The sequence below is a fragment of the Amphibalanus amphitrite genome, unplaced genomic scaffold (genome assembly GCF_019059575.1).
Source record: "Amphibalanus amphitrite isolate SeventyFive unplaced genomic scaffold, NRLGWU_Aamphi_draft 000808F_arrow, whole genome shotgun sequence".
In the NCBI taxonomy this organism is placed as follows: Eukaryota; Metazoa; Arthropoda; class Thecostraca; order Balanomorpha; family Balanidae; genus Amphibalanus; species Amphibalanus amphitrite.
Genome location: NW_024882302.1, coordinates 102,570 through 118,308, shown reverse-complemented (window position 1 = coordinate 118,308; position 15,739 = coordinate 102,570). Strand labels below are relative to the sequence as shown.

General features: G+C 49.6%; 1 protein-coding gene across 1 annotated transcript in view; it reads left to right on the top strand.

The window, feature by feature from the left end:
* Nucleotides 1-282: 282 nt before the first annotated feature.
* Nucleotides 283-15,739, top strand: part of LOC122366463 — a 65,617-nt gene continuing 50,160 nt past the window's right edge. Inside the window, exon 1 of the mRNA XM_043338757.1 lies at nt 283-533. The gene's annotated coding sequence lies outside the window, so the exon portion shown is untranslated. The remainder of the gene's footprint in view (nt 534-15,739) is intronic.

The window sequence follows — 15,739 nt, the reverse complement described above, 5'->3', positions numbered from 1 at the left end:
CCTTTACATTGCAAGCCTATGGGAAAATATTGAAACGCCTCCTGCTTCGTGTAAACGAGTCAAAACCACCCAGTTCTTTCAGTATTACGGAAGATTATCTCATCGGTGATGATCCTGGTGCCGCTAATTGACAGGGGTACCGGTAAAGGTCATCTGAGGTCATGTGACGTCATAAATCGTTTTTCTGTCAATAAATCACGACATGATGGTGCTAAAGACTTGTGAGTGGTACCAAACTGCTCGCCTGGTCAAGGCGCGTCGTTTGTGTGGGGCGGCGTTTGCGTGGGTGCTGTGCGCCGACGCCGCCCGGGTGTAGCGCCCCTCCCGGCGCGCGGCTGGACGCGCCTCTGCGCCATGCCTCTGACTGGGCGCGCCGCTGCGACCGGTGCGGCGGCGAAGGTCGAGGCTGCGGCCCGAGGGGTCAGACGTGTGAGAGGTCGAGGACTGGAGGGTCGCCGCTCGCGCGTGCTGAGTGGACACGAATACACGAAGGACTGAGACGCTGCCTCTCAACTAACATTGGCGCGGTCAAGGTAAGCCTTTTCGCTCCTTATTTAAATGAATATGCACTGGTTAGCGTGATCGTTTATACGACACAATCGCCTCTTATATCGATTGCCGATATTGCTATTTGGGTGATTCCGACCTGAAATTTATCGGGGTGTGGTCGTTTCCGATTAGCTTCTTGATAAATACCAGGTCGTTTACAATATTCACAATACGCATTGAAACCGGCTATTTTTCTCTGCCGTACATACTTGTAGACATTATAGATAATCATAAGGTGATCGTTTAGCGACACCACACTGAGAATAAAATGATTCTGTCTAAATCCTAGTCAGTAGCAACTGAAATGGCTAGTGAACTGTATATGAAGGTTCACAACACAAAACAAATTAGCGGTCTGAAAGATGAAAATTGGGAAACATGGATATTTCGTTTTGAAACCCGCTTTAGTGAGCTGGACGAGACAAGCCTAGCCACTGTGCTGCTCGATGTATTAGACGGCACTGCCCTCGACGTTTGCGGAAAATTAGGGAGGGATGAGAGGAAAAGTTACAAAATCCTCAAGGGTGCGTTGCAAAGGAAATTTGGAGCCAACGTCGATCCACGACGCGCGAATGCAGAGCTCCGTCAGGTACGTCAACAACCGGGAGAAAGCACGGAGGCGTTTGCAGATCGCGTTCGAAAGCTTACAAATATAGGAAATCCGGGACTGTCCAGTGCTCATCTCGACCAGACAGCCTTAGAACATTTCTTGTGCGGCCTCAGTGACCTGAAACTGCAAGAAAAGCTGCACAACGAATGTAACGGAAGTTGGCACAGATTCAGCACAGATTCAGCACAGCACAGATTCGGTAGGGGAAAAAAGGCCCCGGTAGAGGGAAACCTTTATGACCCGTTTTCCCCTAGAAATGACGTCACAAAGAGGTAAAAATGGGTATCAATCGAAAGCTCTCGTTTACCCAGACACAGTCCTGCAGGAAAATTTCACTTTTTCCCCATAGGAAAGTTTGTACGGGAAAATCAAAATTTTGGGTCAATGGGGGGTCCCCCCGATTTCGTTCAAAATCGGCACACAGGTGCTCCACCACCAGCCGAGAAACTTTCCCCAAAACGGTCCCCGTTGCATTGACGTTTAAGGCCCGTAAAGCCCCCTAGACTCGTAAAATATCCGTAAAATCGCCTTTGTACGGACAAAAAAGTGGTGCTATGGTAAAAATGGGTATCAATCGAAAGCTCTCGTTTACCCAGACACAGTCCTGCAGGAAAATTTCACTTTTTCCCCATAGGAAAGTTTGTACGGGAAAATCAAAATTTTGGGTCAATGGGGGGTCCCCCCGATTTCGTTCAAAATCGGCACACAGGTGCCCCACCACCAGCCGAGAAACTTTCCCCAAAACGGTCCCCGTTGCATTGACGTTTAAGGCCCGTAAAGCCCCCTAGACTCGTAAAATATCCGTAAAATCGCCTTTGTACGGACAAAAAAGTGGTGCTATGTTAAAAATGGGTATCAATCGAAAGCTCTCGTTTACCCAGACACAGTCCTGCAGGAAAATTCCACTTTTTCCCCATAGGAAAGTTTGTACGGGAAAATCAAAATTTTGGGTCAATGGGGGGTCCCCCCGATTTCGTTCAAAATCGGCACACAGGTGCCCCACCACCAGCCGAGAAACTTTCCCCAAAACGGTCCCCGTTGCATTGACGTTTAAGGCCCGTAAAGCCCCCTAGACTCGTAAAATATCCGTAAAATCGCCTTTGTACGGACAAAAAAGTGGTGCTATGGTAAAAATGGGTATCAATCGAAAGCTCTCGTTTACCCAGACACAGTCCTGCAGGAAAATTCCACTTTTTCCCCATAGGAAAGTTTGTACGGAAAAATCAAAATTTTGGGTCAATGGGGGGTCCCCCCCCCCGATTTCGTTCAAAATCGGCACACAGGTGCCCCACCACCAGCCGAGAAACTTTCCTCAAAACGGTCCCCGTTGCATTGACGTTTAAGGCCCGTAAAGCCCCCTAGACTCGTAAAATATCCGTAAAATCGCCTTTGTACGGACAAAAAAGTGGTGCTATGGTAAAAATGGGTATCAATCGAAAGCTCTCGTTTACCCAGACACAGTCCTGCAGGAAAATTCCACTTTTTCTCCATAGGAAAGTTTGTACGGGAAAATCAAAATTTTGGGTCAATGGGGGGTCCCCCCCGATTTCGTTCAAAATCGGCACACAGGTGCCCCACCACCAGCCGAGAAACTTTCCCCAAAACGGTCCCCGTTGCATTGACGTTTAAGGCCCGTAAAGCCCCCTAGACTCGTAAAATATCCGTAAAATCGCCTTTGTACGGACAAAAAAGTGGTGCTATGGTAAAAATGGGTATCAATCGAAAGCTCTCGTTTACCCAGACACAGTCCTGCAGGAAAATTCCACTTTTTCCCCATAGGAAAGTTTGTACGGGAAAATCAAAATTTTGGGTCAATGGGGGGTCCCCCCGATTTCGTTCAAAATCGGCACACAGGTGCCCCACCACCAGCCGAGAAACTTTCCCCAAAACGGTCCCCGTTGCATTGACGTTTAAGGCCCGTAAAGCCCCCTAGACTCGTAAAATATCCGTAAAATCGCCTTTGTACGGACAAAAAAGTGGTGCTATGTTAAAAATGGGTATCAATCGAAAGCTCTCGTTTACCCAGACACAGTCCTGCAGGAAAATTCCACTTTTTCCCCATAGGAAAGTTTGTACGGGAAAATCAAAATTTTGGGTCAATGGGGGGTCCCCCCGATTTCGTTCAAAATCGGCACACAGGTGCCCCACCACCAGCCGAGAAACTTTCCCCAAAACGGTCCCCGTTGCATTGACGTTTAAGGCCCGTAAAGCCCCCTAGACTCGTAAAATATCCGTAAAATCGCCTTTGTACGGACAAAAAAGTGGTGCTATGGTAAAAATGGGTATCAATCGAAAGCTCTCGTTTACCCAGACACAGTCCTGCAGGAAAATTCCACTTTTTCCCCATAGGAAAGTTTGTACGGGAAAATCAAAATTTTGGGTCAATGGGGGGTCCCCCCCGATTTCGTTCAAAATCGGCACACAGGTGCCCCACCACCAGCCGAGAAACTTTCCCCAAAACGGTCCCCGTTGCATTGACGTTTAAGGCCCGTAAAGCCCCCTAGACTCGTAAAATATCCGTAAAATCGCCTTTGTACGGACAAAAAAGTGGTGCTATGGTAAAAATGGGTATCAATCGAAAGCTCTCGTTTACCCAGACACAGTCCTGCAGGAAAATTCCACTTTTTCCCCATAGGAAAGTTCATGTACGGGAAAATCAAAATTTTGGGTCAATGGGGGGTCCCCCCCGATTTCGTTCAAAATCGGCACACAGGTGCCCCACCACCAGCCGAGAAACTTTCCCCAAAACGGTCCCCGTTGCATTGACGTTTAAGGCCCGTAAAGCCCCCTAGACTCGTAAAATATCCGTAAAATCGCCTTTGTACGGACAAAAAAGTGGTGCTATGGTAAAAATGGGTATCAATCGAAAGCTCTCGTTTACCCAGACACAGTCCTGCAGGAAAATTTCACTTTTTCCCCATAGGAAAGTTTGTACGGGAAAATCAAATTGAACGAAATCGGAGGGGACCCCCCATTGACCCAAAATTTTGATTTTCCCGTACAAACTTTCCTATGGGGAAAAGTGAAATTTTCCTGCAGGACTGTGTCTGGGTAAACGAGAGCTTTCGATTGATACCCATTTTTACCATAGCACCACTTTTTTGTCCGTACAAAGGCGATTTTACGGATATTTTACGAGTCTAGGGGGCTTTACGGGCCCTAAACGTCAATGCAACGGGGACCGTTTTGGGGAAAGTTTCTCGGCTGGTGGTGGGGCACCTGTGTGCCGATTTTGAACGAAATCGGGGGGGACCCCCCATTGACCCAAAATTTTGATTTTCCCGTACAAACTTTCCTATGGGGAAAAAGTGGAATTTTCCTGCAGGACTGTGTCTAGGTAAACGAGAGCTTTCGATTGATACCCATTTTTACCATAGCACCACTTTTTTGTCCGTACAAAGGCGATTTTACGGATATTTTACGAGTCTAGGGGGCTTTACGGGCCTTAAACGTCAATGCAACGGGGACCGTTTTGGGGAAAGTTTCTCGGCTGGTGGTGGGGCACCTGTGTGCCGATTTTGAACGAAATCGGGGGGGACCCCCCATTGACCCAAAATTTTGATTTTCCCGTACAAACTTTCCCATGGGGAAAAAGTGGAATTTTCCTGCAGGACTGTGTCTGGGTAAACGAGAGCTTTCGATTGATACCCATTTTTAACATAGCACCACTTTTTTGTCCGTACAAAGGCGATTTTACGGATATTTTACGAGTCTAGGGGGCTTTACGGGCCTTAAACGTCAATGCAACGGGGACCGTTTTGGGGAAAGTTTCTCGGCTGGTGGTGGGGCACCTGTGTGCCGATTTTGAACGAAATCGGGGGGACCCCCCATTGACCCAAAATTTTGATTTTCCCGTACAAACTTTCCTATGGGGAAAAAGTGGAATTTTCCTGCAGGACTGTGTCTGGGTAAACGAGAGCTTTCGATTGATACCCATTTTTACCATAGCACCACTTTTTTGTCCGTACAAAGGCGATTTTACGGATATTTTACGAGTCTAGGGGGCTTTACGGGCCTTAAACGTCAATGCAACGGGGACCGTTTTGGGGAAAGTTTCTCGGCTGGTGGTGGGGCACCTGTGTGCCGATTTTGAACGAAATCGGGGGGGACCCCCCATTCACCCAAAATTTTGATTTTCCCGTACAAACTTTCCTATGGGGAAAAAGTGGAATTTTCCTGCAGGACTGTGTCTGGGTAAACGAGAGCTTTCGATTGATACCCATTTTTACCATAGCACCACTTTTTTGTCCGTACAAAGGCGATTTTACGGATATTTTACGAGTCTAGGGGGCTTTACGGGCCTTAAACGTCAATGCAACGGGACCGTTTTGGGGAAAGTTTCTCGGCTGGTGGTGGGGCACCTGTGTGCCGATTTTGAACGAAATCGGGGGGGACCCCCCATTGACCCAAAATTTTGATTTTCCCGTACAAACTTTCCTATGGGGAAAAAGTGGAATTTTCCTGCAGGACTGTGTCTGGGTAAACGAGAGCTTTCGCGATTGATACCCATTTTTACCTCTTTGTGACGTCATTTCTAGGGGAAAACGGGTCATAAAGGTTTCCCTCTACCGGGGCCTTTTTTCCCCCTACCGAATCTGTGCTGTGCTGAATCTGTGCTGAATCTGTGCCAACTTCCGTTACATGCACAACGATGACGCTGTGCTGTCTCTACAGCAAGCCATTCGTGTAGCCCAAAAAGTCCAAGAAAAAGAAAACACCTTGTCTGTTATGCGCACGTTAGGTGGTCAGGACACGCAGACGGTCATGCCCTCCAGCCACACTACAGCCAGCGAAAGCCCACGGAACACAGGAGGCGACCGCACGGACACAACAGAGGTTCTGGCGATGATTGGTGAGTTAAAAGACGAATAAAGGGAGGTAAAGGCTCAAATAAAACGAGGCACAAACGGAACACCAAACGCGATCAGCAGCAATCAGCGTGGCTGTTTCCAGTGTGGCGATACCAACCATTTCAAGCGCAATTGTCCGCAGCTTTTGAACAGACGCCAGCCAGGGCAAGTTAGGCCCCCGGGGGCGACAGCCGGGAACCGAGGGACGGCACCCAACGCACCTAAGAGCCTACAGTGTTTTGGATGCGGGAGACGTGGGCATTCGGTAGCCGAATGCTGGAGAACGCCGGTTTCGGCGGGTGGCCTCGGTTTGTCGAGCGCCCCACAAAACATGGGACACGTGAGCTGTTTGAATTGCGGGAGACAAGGACACTGGGCGGCCGACTGTTGGAGACAAAACGGTGGCAGGAGTCCACAGTACCCAGCCGGACCGCACCAGGGCACGCAGCAGGGAAACGGTCAATGACTGGTGCTGAAGGGCAAGCACCAGTCGGATATGAACAAGAAGCAAGCCCCAAACGCGCTTCAGCGATCAAAATCGAAGTCGAAGGACGCAGTGTATGGGCCCTCGTTGATTCCGGAGCCGATGCCTCAATGATTGGACAAGAATTCGCCCGAGCGGCTGTACAGAAAGGAGCGTCCCACAAAGGAAATTTTGGAACAATAACGCAGGCAAACGGGCAGAAAATACAGGTCAACACACAAGCAGAAGTGTCGTTCTCGATACAAACCTCGCAGTTCATCCAGCCTATGTTGGTCATTCCAGGCTTGATCCGGCCCCCGCCGAAGTTAGTTGGTAGCACTGCTGCTCCACGGCGTACATTTCCTACCAGCCCATAGGATTTACATGTTAAATGGCCTGTTTTCGGCGAGCGATATCTCGGTCAACCTTTGGAGGAATCAATGGTTCTTAGTCTCAAATGATAGATCAATGAAATTTCTTTCGACAATTCCTCTATCATTTTTCACGAAACCCAGCCGATCTTCTACGGCGTACAGGGTAAAGATTTCTCTGCACGCCAGCACCCGCGATCCGCCTCTCCGATCGTCGGCGCGCGGTCCTCGGTAGCGCAGTCGGTAGCGTATCGGGCTACGGATCCGAGGGTCGTGAGTTCGAATCCTGGGAGTGCCGTGTGATTTCGGCTAGAATTGAATGATGTAGAATCTTGAATGTTTGCGTAATCAATTATTGATAGCTAATTGAATGTATCTGCGCACTAATCGGCCCCTAAAACCTGTTATTTAAGAAATTTAAGAAATGCATGTCGCGTGCGCGTCACGACTGCCAACCATAAGCGCTACCATATTCTAGTTTGAACTAACTTTTCGCTAGTCCCGACCACATATAGTAGGTTTTCTAGTAGTTATACTAGAAATTCCCACCAAAGTTCGTCCTACCCTTCACTCAATATACTCTGGCTTGATCTACTAGGTCGTTCTCGGCCGAGACTTCTGCTGCCAGCACAAAACAGTGCTAGATGACAGGGCAGGGGTTTTCAGAGTGGGGAACGTCGAGATTCCTTTACCAACATATTCTGAGTTACGACCGCTACGAGCAAGGATGGTCACTTGTGCCTCAGTCACCATCCCCGCTAGGTCTCAGACCCTCGTTCAGGCCGAGGTCGAGATCCCAGATGGAGGCGTTAAAATCACTAAAGAAGCCACTTGGGAGGGTGTTCTAGAACCTCACTCAGTTGAGAGCAGCCAAGAGTGGAGGGTCCCTCGTTTAGTTGCAGAAGTGACGAGCGAGGCAACCGTGCCGGTTCAGGTCGCCAACATCGGAGGCAAGGCAGTAACGATCCCTCCAGGCACAGAAATCGGTACACTGTACTCCATTCAAGAAAATGGCAAGGGTATGTACGACGTCCCGAGCTCTTCAGCGGCTTCAGCTGAACTCAGTGCAGGGACGCTCGATGATCTCTTAAGCGAGCTCAAACTCGAATCTACTGCCCTTTCAGAGAGTGGCAAGACCTCGCTAACACAACTTGTGTCACGATACCAAGATATCTTCAGCACGGGAGAGTCCGACATTGGAAAAACAAAGCTTCTACAACATCACATCGAAACTGGAGGCGCGGCTCCGATCCGACAAAGGCCACGACGGATCCCAATGAAACTAAGAGAAAAGGTGGAAAGACAAAAAGAAAAAATGTTGAAAGAGGGAATAATCGAGGAGAGTTCCAGCCCTTGGTGCTCACCCATCGTTCTGGCCAAGAAAAAAGACGGCAGTTTCAGATTCTGCGTCGATCTTCGAGCAGTGAACTCTGTCACCCAAAGTCTGCCAGTCCCTCTCCCGAGGGTGGATGACAGCCTCGACAGCCTCGCGGGGGCAAGCCTGTTCTCCACCCTCGACATGGCCTCAGGCTACTGGCAGGTTGATGTCGCTGAAAAAGACCGAGAGAAAACCGCTTTCAGCACGGGAAAAGGCCTGCACCACTTCCGGCCCATGCCTTTCGGCCTCAAGAACGCTGGAGCCACGTTCCAACGACTGATGGAACTAGTGCTGGCTGGAATGGACTCAAAAAGCTGCCTGGTGTACATAGACGACATTATTGTCTTCGGAAAGGATCAAGACGATCATCTAAAGAACCTAGAGGAGGTCTTCCAAAGGATCAGGACAGCAGGGATGAAACTAAAGCCAAGGAAGTGCTGTCTAGCCCGCGACGAGGTAGTATTCCTCGGACACAAGGTGGGGAAGAGCGGTGTGGAGCCAGACCCAGCAAACATAGAGAAGGTGCGTCACTGGCCTCGACCACAGAAAGCCGAAGAGCTGAAGAGTTTTCTAGGGTTCGCAGGATACTACTCGCGATTCGTGCCCAACTATTCTGACCTCGTGCGACCCATCAGAGAAGCTGCTGAGAAGAAGGGTACTGTAGAATGGACTGAAGAGCTGGTGGAAAGCTTTGAAAGCACTAAAACGAAGCTGACGTCGGCGCCAATCCTCACCCTGCCAACCTGCAAGGGCGAGTTCAAGGTTGCAACCGACGCCTCCAATACTGCAGTCGGAGCGGTGTTGACGGAGACCATCAACGGCGATGAGAGGGTGATCAAAACAACAACAAAACCGCAACAAAAAGGACCATAATGCAACCGCAACACGAGGTCCACGACGCACCGCGACGTCAAACATCCAAGTACAGCGCAAACGTTTCGCCCTGCACCGCAGTCACTACACGACAACGTCTCTCTGTCCCCTTCCCCCTTCGCCATCCATCGAGCGTGTCGATACCGAGCACGTCGTTAGCTTGGCGCACTTAGCGGGCAAATGTGTCGCTTAAGGCCGTGTTACACTGCCGAATTTTGGCCACGACCCTGTCGCCGAATCACGTCGTGTAGGAAATCGGCGAACAGTTCACCGACAGAGGCGAACAGTTCGCCGACAGAGCCCGATTTGCAGAAAACGGGTGGGGACCCCCGCTAATCGTGCGCGGGCCGAAGCTGATCCATGATTCGGCGAACATCGCGAATGAATGGCGAATCTGTTGCGAATAGTCGGCGATACCTTGGCAACAAGTCGGCGCACGCAGCGACACGTCGGCGGCGACTCGGCGACTGTTTGGCGACCATGTTCGTTTATTAGAAGTTCGGCGAACGGCCACGAAATTTTCATTTTTCATGAAATTTTCGTGGCGGTCGTGACGAACCGTAAAAGTCGCGCAGTGGACACCGACTGGTCTGCGAAATGCCAAGACCGTGGCCATGGGTGTAACTTTGTATACTTTCGAGGTCCCATGTGGGACCCCAATGCGAACATTTGGGACCCCAATTGTCATTTTGGGACCCCAATAGTGGAGGCCCCGCCCCCCTAGACGCACCAGCTACTTTGCAAACGGAGGTCCGATGTTCATATAGAAGGTTCTCTGTATAAATAGGAGGCCCCTTGGATAAATCGGAGGCCCTGTTGGACAAATAGGAGGCCCCCTGAACAAGTAGGAGGCCCCCTGAACAAGTAGGAGGCCCCCTGAACAAGTAGGAGGCCCCCCGAAAAACAGGAGGCCCCCTGGAGAAATAGGAGGCTCTCTGGACAAGCAGGAGGCCTCCTGGACAAATCGGGGGCCCTAGACAAATAAGAGGCCCCTAGACAAATAAGAGGCCCCTAGACAAATAGTAGGCCCCATGGACAAATAGGAGGCCCTCTGTACAAAAAAGAAGCCCCCTGAACAAATAGGAGGCCCCATGGACAAGTAGGAGGCCCTCTGTACAAATAGGAGGCCCCCTGCAAAAATAGGAGGCCCCCTGGACAAATAAGAGGTCCTAGACCTAGACAAACAGTAGGCACCTTTCACAAAAGGAGGCCTTCTGGACAATTAGGAGCCCCCTGGACAAATTGGAGGCCCCTTTCACAAAAGGAGGCCCCCTGGACAATTAGGAGGCCCCTGGACAAATAGGAGGCCCTCTGGACGAATAGAAGGCCCCTTTCACAAACGGGGGCCCCCTGGACAATTAGGAGGCCCCCTGAACAAGGAGGTCCCCTGGATAAAGAGGAGGCCCCCTAAAAATAGGAGCCCTCTGGATAAATAGAAGGCCGCTTGGAAAATAAGAGGCTACTTTAACCAATAGGAGGCCCCTGGACAAATAGGAGGCCCCCTGAACACGTAGGAGGCCCGCTGGACAAATAGGAGGCCTCTTGGGCAAATAGGAGGCCCTCTAGAAAAAAAGCAGGCCCCTTGGACAAATAGGAGGCCCCTGGACAAATAGGGGACCTCTTGAACAAATAGGAGGCTCCATGGACAAGTAGGAGCTAGAGGCCCTCTGTACGAATAGGAGGCCCCCTGGACAAATAGAAGGCTCCCTTAACAAAAAGGAGTCCCTTCAAAAAAGGAGGCCCCGGGACAAGTAGGAGACCCCTGGACAAATAGGAGGCCCCTGCACAAATATGAGACCCCTGGTCGAATAAAAGACCCCTGGATAAATAGGAGACCCCTGGACAAATAGGAGGACCCTTGGATAAATAGGCAGCCCCCTGGAAAATAGAAGCCCCCTGGATAAATAGGGGACCTTCTCGAGAAACAGGAGGCCTCCTGGACAAATAGGAGGCCCCCTAGACGAATAGGAGGCCGCTTGGACAAATAGGAGGCGCCATTAACCAATAGGAGGCCCCCTAGACAAACAGGAGGCCCTCTGTAACAGTAGGAGGCTCTCTGTACGTACAAGAGACCGGCGCTCGACCTGTAGAAGCTTAGCTGTATGTACGGCCCTCCAGGTATTAAGTGGTTGGTTGCCATCATCACAATAATCGATCAGCATTGATGAATACGTCTAATGGCTGTTGAAAACCATTGCCGAAGTGTGTGCATGAGCCCTCTTCTCATTTCTGTTGAGCCATTTTACAGGAGTGTCTCTGTCATTCAAAGTTATTGCACCCAAAGCACATAGGCTAACCAACCACTCTTTTGCTGGAGGGCCGTACCTACACTATGAGGCTTTCTGTGCAAGTAGTCGAAGTAGGAGGCTCTCTGTACTGTACCTACAATTACAAATAAGAGGCCCCCTGAGCAACTTAGATGCAACACAAATCGGAGGTCACCTATAAAAAAGCGGGACTCTGTTGGAATGCCTGTTTGAAAAAAAAAATTATTTTCCTGATATTCAAATTATTTAATCCTCGCCCGCACATGGGGGGGGGGCAGTGGTTGCCACCCCCACCCCCCTAGGTAGTTTTTCTGCTCTGCACTAAACATTTTGATTGCTATAAGTCGGATGTTTCGTATAGCTGCTGCTCTATCCTTTCTTAGCGTCCACTGAAATGTCAAGTTTCTGTGGTTTTTGGTTTCGGAGATATGACCTTATTCTTCAGGTAATGTCATAACCCAAATGACAAATTTATAATATCTTGCGTTGGCTATGGGTCTAGTGAGCTTTTGACACCTTGATTTCGGCCTTTTTTGCCAGTCTTACCTCCCACCTATCATGGAACATGTTGTTCAATGATGTAGAGATGCCAGGGTCAGGGTCAAGGTCAACCTAGGTCGTCTAAAAATATTGCGTTTTAGGCAAGCTGAATTTACTTTCGTGAAGTTTCTTTGACTGTATTTTTGGTAGAAGCTTCTCAGTTCATGATCTCATGTAATATGGACACATTCACAATCGGTGCACATCTCAGTTACACACAGACACACACAGACATACAAACACATGTCATTGACCTTGACCTAACTTGACCTGAAATGGCCACAGCCAGCAAAAACCTAGCCGGATAGTGTGACAAAGAGGTTCTAGCTGGCTTAGCACCACAATACGGCACCGTCATCGGTATATGATGAGCACGCACGTGATATTCCAACGGGCAACGGTGACCCCAAACAGCAACATTCTTTAGTTTGACCTGACCTGGGAAGTCAATGACTGACCTGATGAGGTAAAATTGGTATCATTGGATTCGTCTCTTCCCAAAGGATCTGTCGCTCTTGACCGCGAAGCTTAAAATGTTGTAAGAAAAAATTGTGGTGATGTCGAATAAGATACCTTCACAAGCAGCGGGCCGACCCATCATATACCGATGACGCTGCCGTATTAGTGCCAAGCCAGCTAGAACAGCTCCTTGTCACACTATCCGACTAATTTGCTGGCTGTGGTCATTTCACGTCAAGTTAGGTCAAGGTCAATGATATGTGTTTGTATGTCTGTGTATGTCTGTGTATGGACTGATGTGTGCACAGATCAGTTTGTGTGTCCCTCTTACACTAGATCATGAACTGAGAAGCTTTTACTAAACATACAGTCAAAGAAACTTCACGAAAAGTAACTTCAGCTTGCCTAAAGCGCAATAATTTTAGATGACCTAGGTTGACCTTGACCCTGACCCTGACATCTATACATCGCAGAACAACATGTTCAATGATAGGTGGGAGGTAAGACTGGCAAAAAAAAGCCGAAATCAGGGTGTCAAAAGCTCACAACTCACAAGGCCCATAGCCAACGCAAGATATTGGGTATTCGTCATTTAGGACATGACATGAAGAACAAGGTCATGTCTCCAAACCCAAAAGCCACAGAAACTTGAAATTTTCCATGGACGCTGAGAAAAGATAGAAAAGCAGCTCTACACAAAATCAGGTTTCTAGCTTTAAAAATGTTAAGTGTAGAGCAGAAAAACTAACTTGGGGTGGCAACCCTCCTCCCAGGTGCGGGCGAAGGTTAACCCTCACACTTTCTGGGGTCGGCTAGATTCCTTGCGCAATGCTGTGCCGTTATTTTTTTTTCTATAATAGAGGCATTGTGTTTTATTGTCAAAAGTGAAAAAGCCAGAAATTTTCGTCGATTTCGGACGCCGCGGGGGATATTTACATAAAATGTCACCCTGCTGGCCTGGATCCACCAGTAGGGTCAGGTGACCTACCATTTCTTTATCAATATTTTTAAAAAAATCATGGCATCAGAGCTGTGACGAAAAATAAGTGGCCTAAATCCGATGCGAAAACTGGATTTGGGGGTACCCTAGGTTTGGCTTCTGAGCCTCTGGTCCCCCAATGAAAATTTCTTAGAGGAGGCCCTGGTGTGGTTCGTAAATTACCGCTTCCGCAATTGGAGGCCCCTAATTGCTTGGAGGCCCCCACTAAATGGAGGCCCCCTTGGACGGTTGAGACCCCAATGGTGATGTCAAAGTTTCACCCATGGACATTATCGCCCATATTTGGCTGCCACAACGTTCACGGTGATGACGGACCACAAACCGCTCAAGAACATTCCCCGCTCGATCAATGTCGACGGAGACGCCACGGGACGACGTGGCAGATGGGCAATCGAACTCACCACATACGATTTCGTCGTTGAGTACCGAAAAGGCTGCGACAATGGAAATACTGATGCTCTGTCGAGACCTATCGCTGACGTCACTGACTCCACAGCCGAGACGGAGGCTAAAGAGCTTCTCGCAGCAGACCACCAGGGCGGTCGAGAAGACATCCCCCCTCGAAAAGCTGCGATTCGAGCAGGAGCTCGACCCCTTACTGGCTGAGGTCAGGAACTGGTTGGTAGCCAAGAGGCTTCCCTCAAAAAAAGAACTAAGGAAAAAGAACAGCTCACTGCGTAGCATGGCTCGATTATTCGACCAGCTCACGGTCGAACATGGAGTTCTAAAACTAAGGCGACATGGCGACAGCGACAACTCGGTCATTGTTCTTCCAAAAACCTATCATGAAACAGTCCTGAACATGCTACATGACGATGTGGCTGCCGGTCATCTGGGAACCGACAGAACTCTCGAGAGAGCAGCAACCAGGTTTTTCTGGCTGGGGATGAGCGGGGACACCGCCCGCTACTGCGAAACTTGCGAGACCTGTCAACGACGCAGTCGCCCAGCACCACAGATGCAAGCAACTCTCCGAACCGAATCCTATTCGAGGTCATTTGAAAGAGTGGCTATCGATATCAGCCGGTCCCGTAGCTCAGTTGGTAGAGCGTTGGACTCCGCGTGGTGAGAGCACGCGTTCCCGGTTACAACAGTCCGGGTTCGAAGCGCGACGGGCGCTTGACATTTATGGGCCTCCTGACAGGTATGGTTGCGGATGGTGGCAGGCCGTAGCCAGGCGAAGTCAGTGAGGGGACCGGCCGTGCGCGGCTATGTGCGCACGTTAAACTTTGGACTCTAAATTCTGCCATAGAACTGGAATGGCGCGATCGGAGGGTAGAGGGCAGGGTCACCGCAACAAGCTTCGCTTAGCGGTGGCTCTGTCCTTGTGAATCCTTCCCATCAAAAGGTTCGGACTAAATTTATAAAAAAAAATAATAATAAAATATCACCGAGATGCCGATGTAGCCTCGCGGTAATAGGTACGCTTTAGTAGCAATGGACTACTTTACCAAATACGTCTTTGCCTACCCCATGCAGAACCAGACAGCTGAAACTGTATCTGACTGTCTTCTGGACATGGTATTGCAGCAAGGGGTGCCAGAACGCCTTCACAGCGATCAAGGTCGCCAGTTTGAGTCTGCGGTCTTCCAGTCCCTGTGCAAACGACTAGGAATCGAAAAAACTCGGACATCACCCTATCGGTCTGAGAGCGATGGCATGGTGGAGCGCTTTAACCGCACGCTCAATGACATGTGCTCGAAATTTATCAAACCTTGCGGATCTGATTGGGACGAACATTTGGCTTTCCTCACCTTTGCATACAACACGTCCAAACACTCGGTGACCGGATTTACCCCATTTTTCCTGGTGCATGGGTATGAGGCACGCCTGCCAGTCGATGAGCTTTTCAACCAGAGGCGCGAGGTGTCGATGGTCGACACACATGTCGAAAACAGGCTGCGCCAACTCAGAGACGCATACACCAAGGTTCACGAAAACATCAACAAAGCCTCCAACGACATGACAAAAACACAAAACGAGTCGGCGCGAGAGGTTGAATATGTGCCAGGTCAAAAAGTGTGGGTGAGGGACCATACGGCTCACGTCGGAGGTAAACGTAAGCTGGCCCTTCATTACAAAGGCCCTGCGACCATTTTAAGAAGGCACGGTCCGGAAGGAGACGGAGTCACCTACAAGGTCAGCATGCCCGGTGGTAAGGAGACCAACGTTCATCACAATCATCTGAAACCCATGAAACTTCGAAGGAAAGACGATCCAGCCGAACGACCAGTTACACCCGAACAACACGGACAGCAGACCACTTACGAGACTACGCCTGACCAACACAAACAAAGGACTGACGAGCGCGTATCTCGGGACTCTAACATGATCACGAAGAGTAGTCCATTTATACACTTTTTGCAGATGCCCAGTGAT